Source organism: Strix aluco, chromosome 16 (assembly GCF_031877795.1).
Source record: "Strix aluco isolate bStrAlu1 chromosome 16, bStrAlu1.hap1, whole genome shotgun sequence".
NCBI lineage: Eukaryota > Metazoa > Chordata > Aves > Strigiformes > Strigidae > Strix > Strix aluco.
Window position 1 is genome coordinate 1674021 of NC_133946.1, and position 20330 is coordinate 1694350.

Sequence of the window (20330 nt, forward strand, 5' to 3'; positions counted from 1 at the left end):
TGCCATTGTTAAATTAGTGAGTCGCCTTAGACATGCTTTCCTGTAATTTCCCTAGTTTTTCCTAGGACTGTGATTTGTCTTCACTTTGTTCTTCTGGAAAGGTAGGATGACAGCTACTCCCCTATTTCAGAATTGTATTTTACCACAGCGTAATAGGATACTGTACAATTCCCTTGAAGTCAATGACTTTGTCCACAAAACCAGAAAGGGCGTTTTTACCCCTCTTCAGTTAGCAGCAATCTTAGGATCCCTGTCTGGTCATCTTACAGTGTAACTTGCTGACAAACTGCTCATTTGACTGAAAAGAGCAGTCCTGTCATTGTTTAAAGAGGAGCTATAGTGTTAACACAGAAAAAAAAATATTGTGGACAAGTAATGGAACTAAAATCAAACTTCCCTAATTTATAGCCGGATCCAAAGTTAACCAAAGCCAGTGGGAGTCTTTCCACTGACTTCAGTAAACTTTGCATATTTGTCCACAGAAGTGCTCCTAATACAGTCCAGCCAGGCCCTGGGAGATGCTCCAGCCCCTTGTTCTCAGCTGACCTTCTTTGGCCAGCATGCAGAGCTTCTAGGGTGAAAATGGTATTACATACAGTATCAAGAGCAGGCTGAACTAAAACCTGAAACAAAAAAATGCTGTAGGAAAACCCTCACTAAAGAAAAAGCTAAATAAATAACAGTAACTGGTAGCAGTATTATGGGTTCTTTTGCCTCTAGGCAAGCACCTACACATTTATAAGTAATGACATGCAGGCATTAGTTTAGTTTAAGATGCTTATTGATGTTTTGTAGACAAAGTGTTAAGCAAAACAGAAGGCAAGAGTGGGCAAGTTTCCAAAATCTGTGTGTATTGTGAATTAAAAAAGTACATACAAGCTTTCTCTCCATGAGTACACAGTGAGTGTGTGCTAAAAGTCCTGCTACAGTAGTGGCTAAAAGTCCTACTACTGTACACTAAAAAAAAAATCCTACTCTATCACTGCCTGGAGTAAATGATAAGAGAAGTGGCAGGGCTCATGAAGGAAACCAGCCATTTAATTCAATTAATTAAAGACGTAAGTCTGCTTTGAAATGTAGAATTTTTTTTAATAAGGAAGTTTCACAGTAACCCATTCTCTGAAACAGTCTGTTAGATAGCAACTGTATTTTATTGAAGTTAATATGAATTATCCATGTATATCTAAACTTTTGTTTACTCTCTGACAACAAATATTTCTCTGTGTGGGTGAAAGTGAAAGGCCAGACAGTGATCTCTAAATCACCAGGAAGTATTGCACTACTGTAAATAAACCATTTGAATCTTGTGAAGTTATTTCAAATTGAGTTTTATTAATACTGAAAATACCTTTTAGTCTTTAGCTTACATTGTTAAACAGTATGTTGGTGAATGGGTAATGCCAGATGAATATCTTGAAAGAGCAGCATAATTGCTGCTCATTAAGAAATTTCAAGGATGCAATATAGCTAAAAGAAGCATTTTGTATGCAAAAATAAGCTTTCAAAGCAGGAGGGTAGAATGGCAAAAGAAGACTTTTCAGTTGTGCTGAGTTTCACAGGTCAGTCTCATGTATGAATTTTGAATAACCTGTGAAGGGGGCTTGAAAGAAATGCAGTTCTGTGAACAACATGGAGCAATCACACAACAAGCTGATGGACTAAGTTTCTGCTCAACAGGATTTCCCCTGGAATGTGGCAGTTGTTAGACGTCTTCATTTCAGCTGTTGTGAAAACGCACTTGTGCTCAGGCTTTGTTTTCTCCCCAAGTGCTGCTGTTACCATTCCAGAGAGTTCAAAGTGGTTTTGCTCTCTGTGTGTTCAGGCTTCTCCTTCACCAGCTGAAATCTGATATTTCAGACTCTGGGTATGCACAAGCAGGAAGGGTGGAGGGATGCCAACTGCCCTGTTGACAAATTTGCAGATGCACAGGACCTTTTTTTTTTTTTTAATTAAAGAATACTTTTTTTATGCTGGCACTGAGACTGGAAAGCTATTGGCAGATGGTGCAACTCTGAAAAAGTCTCTCATTAAGCTGTGCTTGTTTGTTTGAAGTTGCTAACGTGACATGTTTAAATACTAAATTATGGAGTTCATAAAAATATTTTACAGGTTGTCAGGAACAATATTGCTTGTGCTGTGATCCAGTGAGATCACATGAGCTAAGAAAACCCAAGCAACAGAAAGGAGGCTTGTTCAACAAGCCTTAGCGTGTTACCCTCAGAGCTGGTGGCAGCTCATGAGGTGGCACGTCTCTGTCAAGCACCAAGCCAATAGCCAAGTGGTCGTAGGAAACGTGGTGCTGCAAAGCATGCTGTCTCAGGGGGATGCAGCCCTAGGACTGAATGATCTGCAACATCTTCAAAATCTCCAAAGCTTACAGTAGGGAGGACAATGGCCGTGGCTTTATTCCACCTGTGGTCTCAACATGTCAAATGCTTGCTGTAAAACTTCTTTTGCTCTGCCACTTGTCCTCCCTGTTATAAGCAGTGCTGAAGAGGGTTGGTCATCCTGAGCCACTCTATATTTGGCAGATGGGTTTTGGTAGCACTGATGTCTGTGCATGGCCTGCGTCTGTAGAGCAGTGTTGGGCTCCTCTGGGAGCGGAGGCATTATGTAAGGCTGAGCTCTTCCCTATAAGTTTATGGAAAACTGACAATGCTGGAAGGGAGCCAATTTACCTGGGAAAACTGAAGTTGACTAAGCTTGAACTCAATTATCACATAACGTTAGAGGTAAATGGCTTTAGGTCCCATTTAAGAAACCAGGGATGAAAGGGTGGAAACAGGAATAAGCTGCTTTTTTTCTGTGATCAGATAAGAAAGAGAAATGTTCAGTGCTGCTTGTAGCTGGATATAAAATAAAAAACCTGAAGTTGCAGTGGGTAGTTAAAAAAAAATTAAACTTTCAAGAACATATTCCTGAGTAGCAGTTTGAGAACACTATTTTAACTTTTATGCAAAAAGAAGTCCAGTTTTTTGAGGATAATTTTCCTAGGATTAAGGTAGTGATTAGAGATCATAACTTTATAACACTAGGTTTAGGAAAAAGTCTCTTTTGTGCCTGTACGGTGGGTAGCCTATCAATGCTGTGAATATCTTTAGCTTTAACAGTTGTGTGGCTGTGTTGCTATTTGGCCTCTGGTGAGGACTGCGGAATCCTTGGTTTTAACAGATGTCTCAGTCTTTGTTGTTGTTGTTGTTTTTGCAGTCGAGTGAGGTCAGAGGAAAAGTTGGTTATTGGTTTAAGTGAGCATAGGATTGACTCCAGTCAAAGGTAGGAGGCTGGATGAAATTGTCTTTCTTACCAATAAGCATAGTAGTGAAAAATGTCAATATGTGTATTTCATCAAGCACAACCACTTACCTCTTGAACTATGACAACAATTGAGTATTTCTGAACAAGGTTTATGTATGCAAATATTTGTAACACATATAAATCAGACTGAAATGCAAACCAGGTAAACCAAATTTTTATATGTATCAACATTTTTCTTGCTGAATTACATATAACCATAATACACACAATTTCTGTGGAACCTATAGGCCCTTAGTTATTATACTCTTATTGACAGTATCCTTTGGAAGTCAATGTCAACATTATCCTGAAGAAAGAGTAAATATGAAAGTAAAAATGTCAGTGACATTAATTGAAATTTCCTATTCAGAGTAGGAATTCAGAGCATGGAAAGGAACTTGAGAAGCTGTAATTATACATTGGCCAGAGCCCTAATTATGACATGACAGTAAAGTTCACATTTCTTCTTCACCCAGACCATGAGTTTGCATTTTAGTTGCACTGTAATAGTCTCCAAGTACATCATAGCCAAATTTCATGTTTTTATATAAATCCTGATTGTCAGTTGCATTAAACATGCATAACTCTTGTTTCTTAGCAACCTTATTTTTTAAACAAATGGGGGTTGAATACATAGAATTTATTTATTTTATGCTGTCAAGACAATAATGTATAACAGACAAAACTGATACCCAGCAGTTGCTGATTGTTTTCTATTATCTCCATAGAGCAAGTTAGAAACATTTGTGTTAGATAATTTTAAAAAAAGACTACATCTTCTTAGCCATTCCTTCCTGGCTAAGCATGAGAAGCAAGGTCATCTCTTCTCCAATACAGCATAATGCAGAGCACAGTAAATAATCAGTCACTAGAATCTCCCAAAGTAAACTCAGGAATTGCCAAAGTAAGTACCTCCTTCCTCGAGAATGAAAAAAAAAAAAAGAGATTTGGCATTTAACTTCTAACATGTGTTTGCTCATGCATATGGAGTCATATTCATTAAAGAAACAATTAAAAAATAGCACAGACTAACTAGAAGTGTTTAACTTAAAAATGAATGAGAATCTGTGAAACTGGAAGCATAGCAATTAGAAGTGCTGTGGTTTCATCTTTGAGCTAGGCAAGTATGTCTGAGTGTTCAGCTGTCTGAGAAACACTAATTTCCCTAAAATATCACCAGAGACTATCTCTGCACTCAAACTTATCGTGATGGTCCTCACTGGTTTGAACACTCTGTCATTCTTCCATTAATGACTCTTAGGGAAGACTTTGTTCAGTAACACCCACAAAACATAAATAACATTTAATTAAATAAAGTCTCTGCTAAGGTTTAATATGCTAACATCAAAGCATCTGGAAAATGATCTTTGTCTCTGACAGGAGGTTTCCCACAGACAAGAAATAATCTCAAGTTCTTGCTGACAACACATACAGAACAGTTAATTTGTATTAAGCATGTATTTACAGAAGATTCCCTTTATTCACCAACAGTCACATTCTAGGAACTGTTTTCATGCAGGTGTGTGCTAAATACACAAGTCTTTTGTGTTGTTTTTATTGTTTTGGGGTTGTTTTCCACAGAATTTCCCCACCATCTCTATCACAGATCACTATATTTTTCTCCTGATACAATCTGAAGCAGCCTAGCTGGCTATTTTGCAATGTGACATCCTTTAAGCAGCTGACAGTTACTGGCTCATGCAGATGTTTTAGCACCCTAACAAAGCATAATCTATTTACCAGCTGTACGCAGCCTGGAATCATTTGGCTTGAAAGACTGTGTGTTAACTTAAATTTCTTTATCACTTTAGCTGACATTGATGTTTCACTTTGCTCTGCAAAGTCTTAATCTGAAATCAAGTATGACCAAACTCAAAGTACATTTTCAGGCAAGGTGTTAGCACAGCAGTGCAGGAAGGAAATCTTATCAGCTTTGTTGAGCTTGGTCGGTTAGTTTTACAGAGAGTCGTTCGTCAGCAGAATCCAAAGCAGCAAAGCTGCAAGTACTAGCTAGAAAGGTGAGGCCTGATCCAAAGCCTATTGGGATCCATGCAAAACAATGTTTAATTACTTGATCTTTTTCTCTCTGAAGTCAGCGAGATGTTGACATTTATTTCAACAGAAGAAGTACCTCTATGATTTTGATACTCTCCCATATGTATTTCTCAGAGTAGTGACTTCTGCAAATCAAAGCAGAATCAAAACAGTAATTGAGCACATAAACCCAAATGTCAGAAATTAAAATATAAAATATCTGTGGAATAAAGCCCTTAGGGCATTGAGGACTCAGCATTAATAAAATGAAGACTTCTAGTGATATTTCTTAGGGAAAAAATCCAGATATATCCCTATGGAAGACTAAATCTTTTAGCAGCTCACTAAATACTGGCTACAAGGACAGAAAATAGAAAAAAAAAAAAAGCAACTCTTTATAATAATGATTTATTGTATCTTTCATAAAGTCTACCTTATCTGATTATCTGTCAAATCTTCTCAAAATTCAAATATACCTTACAAAATGGTGTGTGTCCCAAGAGAAGTTTCAAACTTCTTAAGGTTCTGGTGGTTGCTTTTCAGAACTCAAAAAATGTTTCCATGATTTGTAATTACAACATCACCAAAGCTGACATTATCCCTTACACAAAGCAAAATGACACTGAGATGTGACTCCGTTGTAGGAATAAATACGGGATTATAATTTTATGCCTTACTAAAATGAGAGTTACCCTAAAGATTGTGAGGCTCATTTCTTCTGTCTTCAAAGAAAGAATTTTTTGATTAACGAACTGAAGATTTTGAAGAGGCTGGTGCTGGCTAGCTGAGTACGCTCTATATGAGATTGCAGTTATCAAAGTTTCTTAGGAAATTAATCAATTAATATTTAATGATACTGGGAGCAAGAGATTGTCCTGTGCTCAAATTTGGTGTATTATTAGAAAGTTCACATCAGTAAAATCCTTTATAGCTTCAGGGAGATTTAACCAGCAAAGACATGTGATCCAAAGAGTGAAATTTCCTAGATTTGTGTCAGTAACCTGCATGAGACAAGCTCTATCTCCTTTTTGTCAAAATATCAGAGAAAATATTCACATGTGGAAAAAAAAAAACCCACCACCCAAAACATCCTCCACACATGCTCAAACCTCAAACAACAGAATATTTGTGTTGAAGAAAGGAGGATTAATGTTACCAACCTGAGGATGCATTACTGGCCAGGTGTGCTGTGGGATGTTGCCAATATGAGGCAGGTAGGGTGATGAAGGACCCATCCCCTAACTTCCCTAACAAATGAACTTGTGTAGTCATCTGTGGGAGGAGGGCTAGAAAATTAGCTAGGTGTGTTTTGTTGGTACTTCTGTCTAGTTTTTTAATTAAGAAACAAGGATCCTGTGGAATAGTTTAAATATTCATTATTTACCAGTGAACCAAAGTGTTCTGAACGATTCCTCAACAGAAATGTTTAAATCTGTTAATGTGTTTAGAAACTTGAACAAAAATGTTGCTTAGAAGGTGTCTCACACTGGAATAGTTCCATTATATGCTAAGGGTATTATCTGATACATTCAGGACGGAGTAGGAAGGGCTATTTCCTGCACATGTGGTAAGAAAATCCAGCTATTCCAGGCTCCAGAAAAATTATATGCTCCCACATATAGAATTCAGCTTCCTTTCCTTAGATCTATTTTCTTTTCCTCAATCTATAAAGCAAAATTTCTTTAAAAGAACCACTCTAATGGCTTTATATGTTCATTTAAAACAAAAAGCATTACTGAAGGAAGAGAATATGAAAATTTGTATTTAACTACTGATTCTCACTGGAGATGAATGTGATGACAAACTTCAAAATAAGAACCATCTCTTTTATATAAAAAAGTTCAGTTAGCTTTGAAGAAATCCACAGTTAATCACAAAAGATCAGACAGGTTGTTTAAATACCACAAGAAGGGCTTTTATTGTGTTGGATATGTAGATAGCATTACATTTACAAGAATTTGAATGGATAGGCTTGCCCATGGCAGGAAGGGGAGTGCTTTACATAATCAGCCACAGTGAGGGGATGACCACCCTACAGCAGAGTTAGCAGGCACAGCTTTATACTAGTTGATGAGGCTGGATTGTTTTTTATAAGGGCTATTCTTACTCCTTTTTCCTATCCTTTCAACGGGGCAGAACAGGCTAGGACTGAACAAAAAAAATTTACAGAGCAGCTGCACTGTTAAAAATAATGGGTTAGGAGCTTGGTCTCACTCAAGGGGAGGCTGTACAGCAGCCAGGGAAGTTGCTTTTTCCCTTTCTGGTTGTATTTCCCACGCTTCAAGTAAGGGTAGCCAATAGAACCACATGTAATATCAAATTTGTGGTTCTTGATTAGCGTTTATTAATCTAATCTTTACTGAAGTGTGTTCATTTTAGCCCAGAGTGGTTAGGCTGTATCTTAGTTATGTTTTCCTTTGCAGAGAGGTAGGTGTGAATGTGAATAAAGATTCTCAATTCTGGTTAAGTAACATCTAATGGAACATAATTTTAAAAGCTAGTTATGATAATAGTTAAGACTAGTGAGTGTGAACTGTACATGCATCTTTTGGCCATTTTCAAAGCTCAAATATTTAAGGGCAATCAGTAAATATACAGATTATAGTTATTAGAATGGCAAGATCCCTGGTGGGATCGTATGGGAGTGCATAAAAATTTTGGCGAGACTTGGCAGGAGAAAAGGTTATCTTTTTATGGGCTTACTAACTTTTTCTGAGAGGAGTGGAGGGAAGAAGACAGGTGGTAAAGGTGAAGAGATATATGGGAGGCCAGTGCTGTATTTTTCCTAAAGAAGGAAGTTTTGGAATATTTCCAGGGGGGGTGGGGGTAAATTCTTTTTGACTTTGTATTTTCTGGGTTTTCTGTGGAAGAATCTTGCTTTCATTTGGCTCTCAATGCTGGACTGAAACTAAAAAGACTTTGTACAATATATAGATGTTATTTCTTTCACACACCCATCCCTGTTTGCTAACTACAGATCACTTTTGCTGGAAGTTTGCCAAGAGCATTTTCTCATTGCTTCCTCAAGGCTGATAAAGATGACAGTCTTTTAGATAGCAGGGAAACGGTATGCACCATTATTTCTGTATTCTAGCTTTTATCACTTGGAGGAAAAAGTACATTTAATCTCCCAAAGTTCAATAAGCAGAATAACATATTGCAATTCAAAAATTAAGGACTAAGTAAAACTTGGGTTCAGCCAAGCACAATGGAAGAAGCTAGAAGACAATTTTCAAGCCAAATGAGAGATGTTTTCTGCAACAAAATGCTTACCTTGAGGTCAACAAATTATTTTAGAGTTGGTTAAATGCTTGGCTCGTTGGAGCTTGTGTTACTTGTGTTCAGCTGTGCATAGATAAATAGGGCCATATTCACACTTGTTTTCTCTCCACGTTATCGAAAGCAGCTTTAAATTTGGCTCAGAGCAGACAGGTGTGAAAAAGGTCAGGTGACTCATGTGAAGGGAGATTAGGGTCCTGCTCCCTTGTTCTGTCACAGCTGCCTTCGAGGTCACTTAAGGTATAGTGTCTGTGTGGCACCTGCCAAAATATTTATGAATGTTTTAAGTTCACGAACAGTAGGCCTGCTGAGGTTTTTATCAGACCTTTAGGTTAGTAGATAGGAGCTTTAGCTGGGGAGCACTTTACCCTCCCTGGTGCAGCAGTTACATCCTAATTGTTTTTCTTTCCTTTTTCATAAAACTTCACTTCTACCGTTAGCAAGATGTTACTGTTGATACAAGTCAAGGAGTTGTGGTGTAAGTGCTGTTAGTTACATTACCAGTCAATCCCGAACTTTCTTTCCAGTAGTTTTCTATTTGCTTCCTGAGCTAAATGTTCTTAAATCTCCTGAAGCTTCCTCAAATACAGAGCCTGAACAGACACAAGAAGCCCTTTCTCGGTTGCCCACGCCGCGCTGTGCCGGACGCGCTGACCCACGCACCGCTTCCCCAGCTCCCGGTGGCGCCTCCGCCGCGGCGGGGGAAGCGGATGCCCCCTCCTCTGGGGGGTGGGGGGGCCGGGACAGCCGGTGGGCACCGGGCACGGCCGGTCCCGAAAAGCCGCGAGAGGGCGTGGGGGGATCTGCCGGGCTGTGCGGGAAATGCACCTTGCGCGAAGCCCAGGGGCGCCCGGCGGCGACTCGCCCGGGACTGGGCCCGCCCGCCCGCCTGGCCCGCCCCGGCCCGGCCCCGCCCCGCGCTGCCGGGAGCCGCGCCGAGCCGCGGGCAGCATGCGGAGCTGCCGCTGCCGGGGGTAGGTCGCTGGGGCGGGGCAGGGCAGGTGCGGTGGGAGCGGGACCGGGGCCGGAGCTGGAGCGTCCCTCGGCGGGCCAGGGCACCCGGGGCCGCGCTCGGGCTCTGCATCCGCGGGTGGCGCCGGTCGGGGCGCGGAGGGCTGCGCGGCGGGGACCGGTCGGAGCGCCGAGGGCTGCGCGGCGGGACCGGTCGGAGCGCGCCCGGGCGGGTTCGGGTCGTGCTTCGGACGGTTTGCCGGCTGAGCGCTGTACCTGTCCCCGGCGCGTTGGTAGGAGCGCGGGGAACTGCGGGCTCGCTCTGGGCTGGGTCGGAGGGCGACGCAGGGAGAGTAAAAGTCATCTTTAGCTTGGTAGGTACTCCGCGGTTAAGACAGTGAAATGCTTTCCAAATGTGTTACAGCACTGAAGTGGGCTATTAGTTGGGACGCGTCTTAATGAGCGTGTTAATCAGTGTAACATCCTTCTCTGCTCACTTTTTGGTCTAATTGAACATGGCTTCTGTTGGGTTTTTCTTTGTGCTTTGAAGTGTGTGTTAACCTATGATAGTAATTGTCTTGTCATGTTCACTACCTTTTCAATGTGTAAATTCAGCATGTGATTTGAATTCAGCTAACTAGTTGGCCGTGGGTTGGCTCGAAGACTGATGACTGTAGATTTATTTGCCCCTAGGCTTACAGGGCTGAACCAGTATCAAAAAGCTTTAAGTTCTCTCTCAAGCTTATCGGAAAAGATCTGGAGGTCTCTGCTGACTTTAAAAACCGTTTACAATTGGCAACCTTGCTGGTACTTTCAGCCAAAATGCGATCTGAGCATGGAAACCAAACTGCATTCATGTATCTAAAGATGGTCCCTGCAGGTCAAAACTGAGGCATGTTGGCACGGCCAGGAAACTTCATATGAGTGTGGACTTCTTTTTTTTTTTTTTTTTTTTTCCCCCTTCCCTTAGAGACTCTAAATGTTGTAACGAGGTGGAGCAGTGCAATCTCATGCCACCAGGCCCGACTGGGGTGTAGCTGCCCCCTCTCTGACTATGCTATTGGTTTTGAGGAAGTTCTTAATCTCTCTGTGACTCAGTGTCCTAATCTTTAAAATGGTTTAATAAGACTTGTCACGCTTGCCTCCCAGGGATATTAACATCTAATTGATGTTCATGAAGTGCCTTGATCTGGGAGAAAAGAGGGCATCTTTCTTCCCTCATTTCGCCACTCTATATTGGTTGCTAATTATACTACATGGGTGGAAAACAGATTATCGGACAACTAAACTGGAATTCATGTCTGTTATCAATTACACAAGCACAGTAAATAAGCGTATGTCCATTAATGCTTACTTTGAATAGCTGGGTATTTCTCTAAATATGTGGGTTTTATTCTTTCTGGAGGATGCATCTGAAAAATGTGCTTCTAAAATACTGTACTGAAGCATGAGCAAACTATTGCTTCTAACTCTAGGGATATTATAGAGTTTTTCTCAGTATTATGAGATCAGTAAACATTTTAAGAATGAAAATTGTGTTCGCTCTCCTAACACTCAACACATCCTTGATCTTAGTCTTACTCAGGCTGAATTCTATGTTCAGTCTCAGTTTTTGTAATGTCTCGCTACTTCAGAAACTGGAAAAACGTACAGTTTTACAGTTCTCTGCTTGAAAATACAAGTTGTCTTTAAAATACAAGTGCTGTATTTATCTTGTAACCATTTTACTTGTTGCCCAAAGCAGTAATTAGCCACTTTACTCCCCTGACTTGAATCTTGCCCCACCTCCTCCTTATCGCTGCGGCCTCCCCCGTCGGGCAGATAGCAGAGCCTGCAGTGGTAACTGCGCAGGGCTGGGGTAGTGGGGTCACAAGCGATGTAGGCCAGAAGACATCAGTGTTCCATAAATCAGCTGGTGCGAGTGGACACACCTACTTACAACACAGGCATAATGGTCTTTTTCAGCTGAAGTCTTGCATTGAGAAATTCTCAGTCCTCTTCCTACACCTTGGTTTCTCCATACCACAAGGCTGGAGGCTGCTTTATGATGGGGCTGGCGAGCCAGGTACCAGCAGATTTGACTCATGCATTTTATTCAGTTCTCTTTTTCATGATTGTTGCTGCAAAATATATGTTGTTCCCCATGTTCAACAGACCTGTAAAGTCGATAACATGACAAAAAAAGGTTTTAAAATGCTGCTTGACATTAGTTAGTGCTGCTCTCTTCACAGTACTAGAAAAAAATATTGGAGGTGCATCTTATACTATGTGGTGGAGAAATGAAGTTCTGATGAGAAACTGAAGGATCCTGCATTCTAATTCCTTTTGCCTGCAGCAAGTGACATGACTTTTTCTGCCCTGTCTGTAAAACTAGGTGGGTTCTTAGCAAACCAGTACATAGAAATGTATAGAAAAGCATACAGAAATGAGAAGTCATCTCTGTTTGAAACTCTGATTTTTTTTTTTTTTCCTTAGTTGCCTTAATGTCACTCTAAAGGTGTATGCAGTACAATATCCCTGATATTGGGGGGGTGGTTGCGCTGCTGTTTGTGAGGAGTTCAGATTTCCTTCAGTTTTGTCTAGAATCTAGAAGTAAATATGATCTGAAAAGATTTTTTCTAAAATATTCTGAAGCAGCATCTTCTTGTCTGGTGGCCATGTCCCATTCCTTATGGAGATGAGAGCATCTATTTTTTGGCTGGAGATGTTCTTTAAGTGTAAGAAACCATAAAACAAGAGAGGTGATTGCTGTTCGGTTTCTTTGTGAGTATGCTTTAAGTCTTTCACCTCTTTCAGCACATACCTTGTATCTGCTCCAGCTGTCTCACTGCTCTGGTATTTTATAATTAGTATCTTGAAAACTCGAGGGAAAACTTTCAAATGCTATATATTTCCCATGTAGCTCTTCCATGTAGCTGTAACATTTGTTGTGAGTCCTTGGTAACGTGTATCTGTTCCTCAGGAGTCCTTCAACTCAGTTTGATTCCCCTGGCGTCAGCAGAAAAACCTCTGCTTTCTACTGGAAGAGGATTTGCTTCTTAGGGACACGGTGTGTTCTGATTCCCTTAAAACGAAGACAATTTCAGATGACTGAAATTGAGGTCTGCCTCCCTGTATGGTCCTTGTGTTTTCTCAGCTTGCTCGCAGGTTGTATCCAGAGCCAACAAGCTTCAGAAAGGCTGAGGGGTTGTTTTGTATGTCTGTACAGGCAACCCGGCATGCGTGTATCTGTATAATACATGAGTACATGTATCATATATATTTAGCATGTGCGTTTTGTATGTGAGCAAATTGTTTCTTTGCACCTTCTCTTTTCAAGCTCTTTCTGTGTGAGGAGTCCATTAATTTGAAAAATGCAGCCTCTGCTCTGTGTCTGGCAGCCTGGCTGCTAAGGGATGGCACGCTGTTTGCTTTGCTCATCACTGGAGGGTTTTAGAGGTGTTTATGCTGCAGATTGACTCCTTCAGAAGTGGTATTAGTAGTTCGGGGTATTCCAGCATGGTACATTAGGCTGTTTCCAGAAAATACAGATATTCTAAATTAAGGCTATTAAGTGTCCACTGATTCGGTAACTGTGCAAACACATAGTTAATATTGTATTGTGACACATTCTAGAAATTGCTGGGTTTATTTTTGACATGGAGAAGATGACTAAGAATAACTCTTTCATCTATGCATAGTTACATTTACAAGCAAGTAAAAACGTCCCCAAAATGATCTTTAGTCATATTTAGACTCTTAGTTCCATGAAAGGGAAAAAATTCAGATATGCTTAAATCTGAGCTGTGTGTGCTATCAAGCCTTCTTCCTGCTCTGAGTTCATAACCCCCCATTCAGTGAGGGGTTATGTCTTGGGAGGTTTTGTTTTGTTTTATTATCTCCTCCAAATTTTTGCTGGCAGTTTACTGTGCAGGATGGGGAGCAAGGGAAGCCCCATTCTGTGTTGGAAAAGGCAGACCCTACCACAAGCACAAATTGTAATAGACACTACTGCTCTAGCTTATATTTAGTTTAAGTTCTGATTATTTTTATTTTGGTGTCCCAGTAACACTGATGTAACTAGGAGGAAATTTGGGTTCATTTCTTGCTGCTTTTTTCCTCCCTAGAGTTGTAATGGTAAGACGTGGTGAGGAGGGAGTGATTCTGAAGACAATCCATGAGTTCAGAGATCACCTGCCTGTCTGCTTCTGGACACTTTGCTATGTTTTGTTAGCTGGCCTCTGAAAGCTTCCTATCTGGGGCCTGACTCCTTCAGGCAGATGGTTTATTGAATTGTGTGATGGGAATATGTGGATTAGATTTAAACTTTTGTTCTTGTCACTGGCATCTCATCTGCATTGGTCTGAACATATGCCACCAGTTTCTCCACTTGCTGCATTCAGCCAGGTGGATATTACCAATTCAGCTTTTAGAATGACTATGCCTGCCGTTGTAAGTGTGTGTTGGGGAGTTTTGTCTTCCTAAAAAGCAGGTTATTTGGATCTGTTAGTCCACGATAAATCCTTCTCAGACCTTTTAAGCTTGCAGCTTATTGCCTGTGTAGACTGCAGTAATGCCTAAGGGGGTGTTACAGTTCATCCTCATCTTTCTGTGTAACTGCCATATCTAAGCATCGAAACAGAATTTCCAAAGCCATGTGAAATTTTTGTTGGGAATATGTGGGGATGTTTTGTAATCAACTTTAAATAGTCTTATGGTAATTTGATTGCTTATCTTAACTCTTCTGCATATTTTATGTTTGTTTTTTTTATATAGTGTTACTTGTGAAAGACTAAGTGGTTCAGATAACATATTGCCGTTTTCTTACCTGAATAGGCAACTCCAATAGCCAGTTGGAAGGATTTTAAATCCTCCAAGATGTTTTTTGCTAGTCTGTTGTGTGCAAATCACATATGATTGGAATCCAGCAAAAAAATTATTCACAATTTTGAAAAAAGCAAAGCAGAAGGTAGAATAGTTTTCCTCTCTCTTTGAGAAGATTTGGGTTTGGCAAATAGTGGAATTCTTTTTTGTATGTAATCAGATGAGAGTGTATCACAGTGACTATAATCTGTGTTACTGGCTGAGGTGAGTCCCATCTGTTAGTGGTGTTAGGGATGTGCAATACCCTTGGCCTCTAAACTTCTGCACATGGGGAGTAACAAAAGGATTTAGAGAAACAAATGCAGTCTCTGAAGGCAGTTGCTAAAAGCAAGGGAGAAATTAATAATGCAACGCAATGTTCTCTGCTGACACCCTCTCCAGCTGAAAAAAACACCTGGTTAAACATTAGCCTTATAACAAACTTTGCAAGATGCTGGGTAGTTTTTGGTTTCTGCTTACTCATGAGATCAGCTTCCTTTTGTACAGGATCATCTATTGTATATGCTTGTTATCAGGCTGTTTCTTATGGATTTTTTTCATGCTCTGTCACCTTGTGCTGAGCTGGGGAATAATTTTAAGTAGCAATATGAGCTGATTAGGAGAAAATTCAGGGCTTGTGTTGCAGGAGGTACTTGGGCTTGACTTCATGGTAGTAAGTGTGTAGTCACTGCTGCTTTTTATTTATTTATTAAAAATATTCTTGTCAACATCATTTCACCCCAGCTGTGGATCTGGTACAGTATATACTTGTACACTTGAATCACCATTGCTTTTCTTCTGTTAGAGGTTGTAAAGGAGTGAGCATCCTGAGAAGAGAAATTACTTCTCCAGGTCTCATTTCCATCCTAGCTGGACTGAAGGAACTGTTGATGGAATATGATATTTGGGTTTGGATAATTTATGTGAATGAGTTCTCTTTCAGATCCAAACTCCTAGCCGTCTGCTCAGTATTTTGTTTTCCCCTACCACTGAGTGCTACTAATTCCTATGGTTGCCACCTATGCAGCCTTTCTATCAGTTCAGAAAATTGTTTAAGTAGTTCCATGGCTGTAGGGACAGAAGAATATTGAAGTCTGGAGCCATTTTTCAGATTTCAGAGTTTTGCTTCGTAAGATGGATGCAGAATGTAGGTTCTTCCCATTTCTATCTATGGATTTTTTAAAGTAACAGCTGACACTTCTCCATACAGTATTTGAGTTCAGAACATTAATGTGGTTGAATGAATATCAGAAATGTGCACGTGTTCAAGGCTTGGAAACAAGCTCCGTAAATATGAACTATTGGTGCATATTCAGAACTGAATTTGGTGCATGTAACCAAATACCTTTTGCTGTAATTACTCTCTGAAACACTGCCCTTGCACCAAGTCAACATTAGGTGTTCTAGCAAATGCATTAGGAAAAATAGGGCTTGTATAAAGAACTAAATACATCCCAACAGCGAACATGTTAAGACAAAAGAAATCACCTTTCTGTTGTTCTGATGAGGGGTGTATGTGAGAGGGAAGAAGGATTAGGGTGGTTGACTTTATTTCCTGGAAATGAATAGCATACATTTTTCAGTGCATAAAACGGATATTACTCAGTTTGTGACCTGCTTCCTAGTAAAAGTGTCTTGAAGCGGGGATTGGTTTAAATCTGTTGCCTGCATTCCTGACATACAGCATTGTGTGATGCTATCTTGTCGCAGAGGCCTGCAATGTGCCATGATGTATAAATAACCCTGTGTGTCAAAGGTAATTTGAGACAACGTGCCAAATATTTAATGAAGCGCTGGGTCTTGTCCTGGGTACCTGGTTTATATTTGGGTGTAGGTATCTGAGCTGAAACTGCGGCAGAGGGGTGATGAGTAATGTAATACTCCCCAGCACATACTGCAGAGCTGCTCTGTGTGGTACAGTAAGGCATAACCAGCGCTACAGATCAGCCACATCTTATTCATAACTTTGATGCTTAGATAAGCGGCCAGGAGAATAGGTTAATGTGCACTAGGCCAACCTGCTTTGTGCATGTCATCAGGAAAAAAAATTGCCCTTGGTATCCTCTGCAGAGTAATTTTAATAAATATTTCACATATCCATTTTCAAGATAAATCTAGAATAGCATACAGAGGGGAATGGCTTTATTCCTTCAGAAGCACCAATTCTCCCCTGGAGGTGGACTCAGTGGGATGCTGACCTTGGACCTCTTTATGCATGCATGCATTTAAATATATACCACGGAACCTGTATATAGCTATGTCTTTAGCTACTACCTGCCTTAATGAATGAATTGATGTTGTTAGTAACTTGCATGTAGAAGCATCTTCAAGCTCAGTTATGGAGGTGAAATATTTGTCTACCATTTATTTTATGTTTATCATGCATTAATAGAGAATAAAAGGAATTACACGACTGTTTTGGAGCAAGGTGAGATGTTTTTGTGTGTTGCTCACAATACTTTCCTCCTACAAAGGTAAATACAAGGTTCAACGTGACATTCAATAAAATACACAAATGACCTAACACTGTGTTTGATAGAGTTTCTTGACTCAGCTTTTCTTAATGGAGCATTTGTATGCATCCTTCAGATGGTCAGGTAAAGCAGGTAGTTTTACAAAGTAATGTCAATATGAAACTCTATTGCCCTTTGAGGTAAAGCTTTGTGTGTTCTTTGACAAGTAAAACATTCCACAGGACATAACTGACCTAGAACTTAATAGGATACCTGTCCAAAAGGTGATCTGGCTCATTTGAAATCTCAAGCCAATATAACTACAAACACTGGCTTCTGGAAAATAGCTGTATAATTATTTGTCTTTTAGTTCGCTGATTTCTAAGATAAATAAAGGGATAGCAGGTCTGCATTTGCATACAAGATTTAATTTAAGTATCGATGCAGATCTATCACAGGTTTTTTACTCTAATAGTTCTAGTGCACAAAGAGACTGTGAACCACTTTTCAGTTTTATTCACTCTACCGAAGTAACATACAGACGAGCAAAGAATGGTAAGGCTTTCCTTGTCTGCCTAATTGGCTGTTGTGCAGCCGATATGCCAACCCGTGTGCAGAGTCTATTGAAAATGTGTGAGAGAGAACTACTGGTACTTCTACAAAGTAGAAAGCAACTTCATTACTTTAACTTTCCTGCTAGGCTTTGTAAGGTTGTGATCAGTGCTTCTGATGAGTTCATGGAAGCCTTCGTTGCATTGATTTTTAATGACTGTTTCTCTAATGAGGAAAATACACCTTTGACATACTAAGAAGCAGCTTATGTTTTGAATCCAAATTTTCCTGCTTTCCTTATGGATTTTCTCTGTTGTCTAGTATTTTGCGGGGATATTATGCCAGATGCAGGGCTGAAATGAATGTATTTTTTCATTTTGGAGGGGGAAGTGAAGCCAAACAGTGTTTTTTTTTTCTTTGGCTGTTGATTCCATTATGATTTTAATGATTATTCTGCTTTCTTGGGGGAAGATATCCAGAAGAGAGAGAGCTTTTCTCTTTTCTACCAGGTCTGGGGAATTTAAAATGAAAACTAATTGATTGTTCTGGACCTAGTCATTAGAAACTAGTATTGACAACCTAAGTATTACCTCTCGCTATTAAAATTAAGCAAAAAAGGCAACATTTACGTAATTATTTACCTACCTTACAGGCCTGTATTCACATGAATAGTCTCTGTCAAGTGTATCTGCACTCACCTTTCTACTTTTAGAAATAGGATCCTAATTTCTAATGTTTCTTACCTGATACATTTTAATCATAAATAGAATAGTAACAGTCATTGTCCTGTGTGAATGGTTGTTTCATACCTTGTGATGTGGGTTTTTTTTTTTTTTTTCTTGTTAAGGCTTCTTAAACTTAATTAGCAATGTTCTGTCTTTTCCCATATTTACAGGTTGGTGGGAGGGGGGAGATAAGAAGAAATTACCTTTTATTTTTCAAATTGGTGGTTGGGTATTGACGTACCCGAATACGTGCTTAGTCATGTGCTGTGATGCTGATGAGTTTCGCTTGGCACACCCCAGCAGATGCAGTCCCTCCCCTGTTTTCAGCAGAGCCATCTTCTCTGTGGTGCAATTGTAGATGACTGGATTTGTTTTACAGCGGTGACACAGTGTAATGATAACCTTGCCAATGCTAAGGAGAGGTGGAAACAGCTGAACTTTTTGCTTGTATTGCATGTTTAAAAATTTCTCTCAAGATACTGTGACTTGAAGCTTTTGGTCAGTGTCACTTCCAGAACTGTCATGAACTTCTGTAAGAAAGTGTCAAAGTGGCGGAGACTTGGGCCAAAGGTTCTTTTTTCTTCCACCAAAACTGTATTTTAGTTGCTCATTCATTTTTTTTTGCCTTTACCTGTTTTTTCTCTCCTCTAAGCCTATATTCTAGTTTATGTTCCTGTCGCCTTCTGGCAGTAAAATTTTCAGCTTTAAGCTGTGAGATGCACTGGTGTGCAACCTCATAGGGATCAGAAAAATAGGATGTAGGCAAGACTGTAGAGAAATCTATTTGAGAACTCCTGTGGTAATTGTGTTGGTAACTGTTGCTAATAATCTGGGTTTTCTGTCTGGGAAATATGAACATGTTGTATTTATTGTACTTCTTAACACGTGAAGCATCTGTGCCTATAAAGTTACAGCAGTCTGTCAGAGCCTGGATGGACACTCTGCTCTGTGAAGGTAGTGCCTGCGAGTGCAATGCACTTCCTCTGCCTGCTCAGGTATTTTGTAGATCCAGAGAAGTGTCTGTGCTGAATGTCCTTGGTTGAGATCCTTGCACTGCCTGCTGGGTGTGTGCCTTAAGCAGATTTACTAATCTGACCTTTTAACCCGCTGATGATTAATAGACCTCTGCCAGAGCACTATGAGACATGGTTACTCTGGAGTGGCCCTGCCAATAAAGGTCTGCCACGAGGTAAAAGGAGTAATTACGTAAGTGCAGCTGCCCCAACTGCAAGAAGATGGCTGTAAGGGGCCTGTGCAAAGCTGTCAGCTTCTGTTTTTAGAAATGAAGGGTGCTTTTCAGCCAGTTAGGATATAGTCTGACCTGAAAATACCGAGGTGAACTGTTCACACATTGCCATACGCTGCCTGTCAAGATGCCTTGGGGAAATATGCTCTGCAAAAATTGATTCATAATTAGTTGATACGCTGGATATTAGGAATCCAGTGAAGTGCTGCCTTTTGCACTTTATTCTCCCTTAGACCCAATATAAAGTGGTGTTTCACATGCACATTTTACGAGGAACGACAGGAGAGATTGTAATGGCCACTCATGTAACTCAACATTTGTAATTTACACCTCTTTAAAATTTTTTTCGTCTACTTCTTTTATGAAAACATATGGCATCTTTTGTCACAGTGAAAACAAAATAAGCTGCTAATTGAAGAATCCTATCACGTTAGTCATAGAAAGCTAGGAATAAACTGTTCTGGATGTCACTCGCTGCATTAGGGCATCTGGTAAGCAAACACTTTGTTACTATGACTTTTGAATTTTTCTCGGTGTGCTTGTGTTGCTCCTCCAGAGGCAGTACACTGGTCATGTTCACTGGCTGGACTGCAGGTCAACAAGGGACAGAGGTGGAAGAGCCCCAGCTATATGTGGTGGGGCAAGGAGGGCTTTGGATTGTGCAGCACAGATAAACTAACATAGGGAATAAAACAAAAGAGTTTCTCATGAAAGGCTCTGCATTGTTAGTGGCAGCAGGAGCCTTGGGATATGTGCTTAAATCACTGTAATATATCCTTGGATCTTTGCATGTGTGGTTTTAAATGTGGCAGTTTAAGGTAGCAGGTTAATCTGGCTAGAAAGGAGCCCGTTTTCCCTAGATGCAGCCAGTGGTATGTCTGATGGACCTCGTTTGAAAGGAATTCCCTGAAGTTGATGGCATCAGTGAAGAAGTCATGCTCAGTCTAGCTTTGA

General features: G+C 40.2%; 1 protein-coding gene across 11 annotated transcripts in view; it reads left to right on the plus strand.

Moving 5' to 3' along the window:
* The first annotated feature begins 9531 nt into the window (after window positions 1–9531).
* MICAL2 (microtubule associated monooxygenase, calponin and LIM domain containing 2) overlaps window positions 9532–20330 on the plus strand; it is a 130111-nt gene continuing 119312 nt past the window's right edge. For 10 of the 11 annotated variants that reach the window (XR_012625369.1, XR_012625370.1, XR_012625371.1 and 7 more), the window contains exon 1: window positions 9532–9581. The gene's annotated coding sequence lies outside the window, so the exon portion shown is untranslated. Of the gene's footprint in view, window positions 9582–9851; window positions 9933–20330 lie in introns of those variants that run through there. The other variant, XM_074841683.1, reaches the window with a different exon arrangement.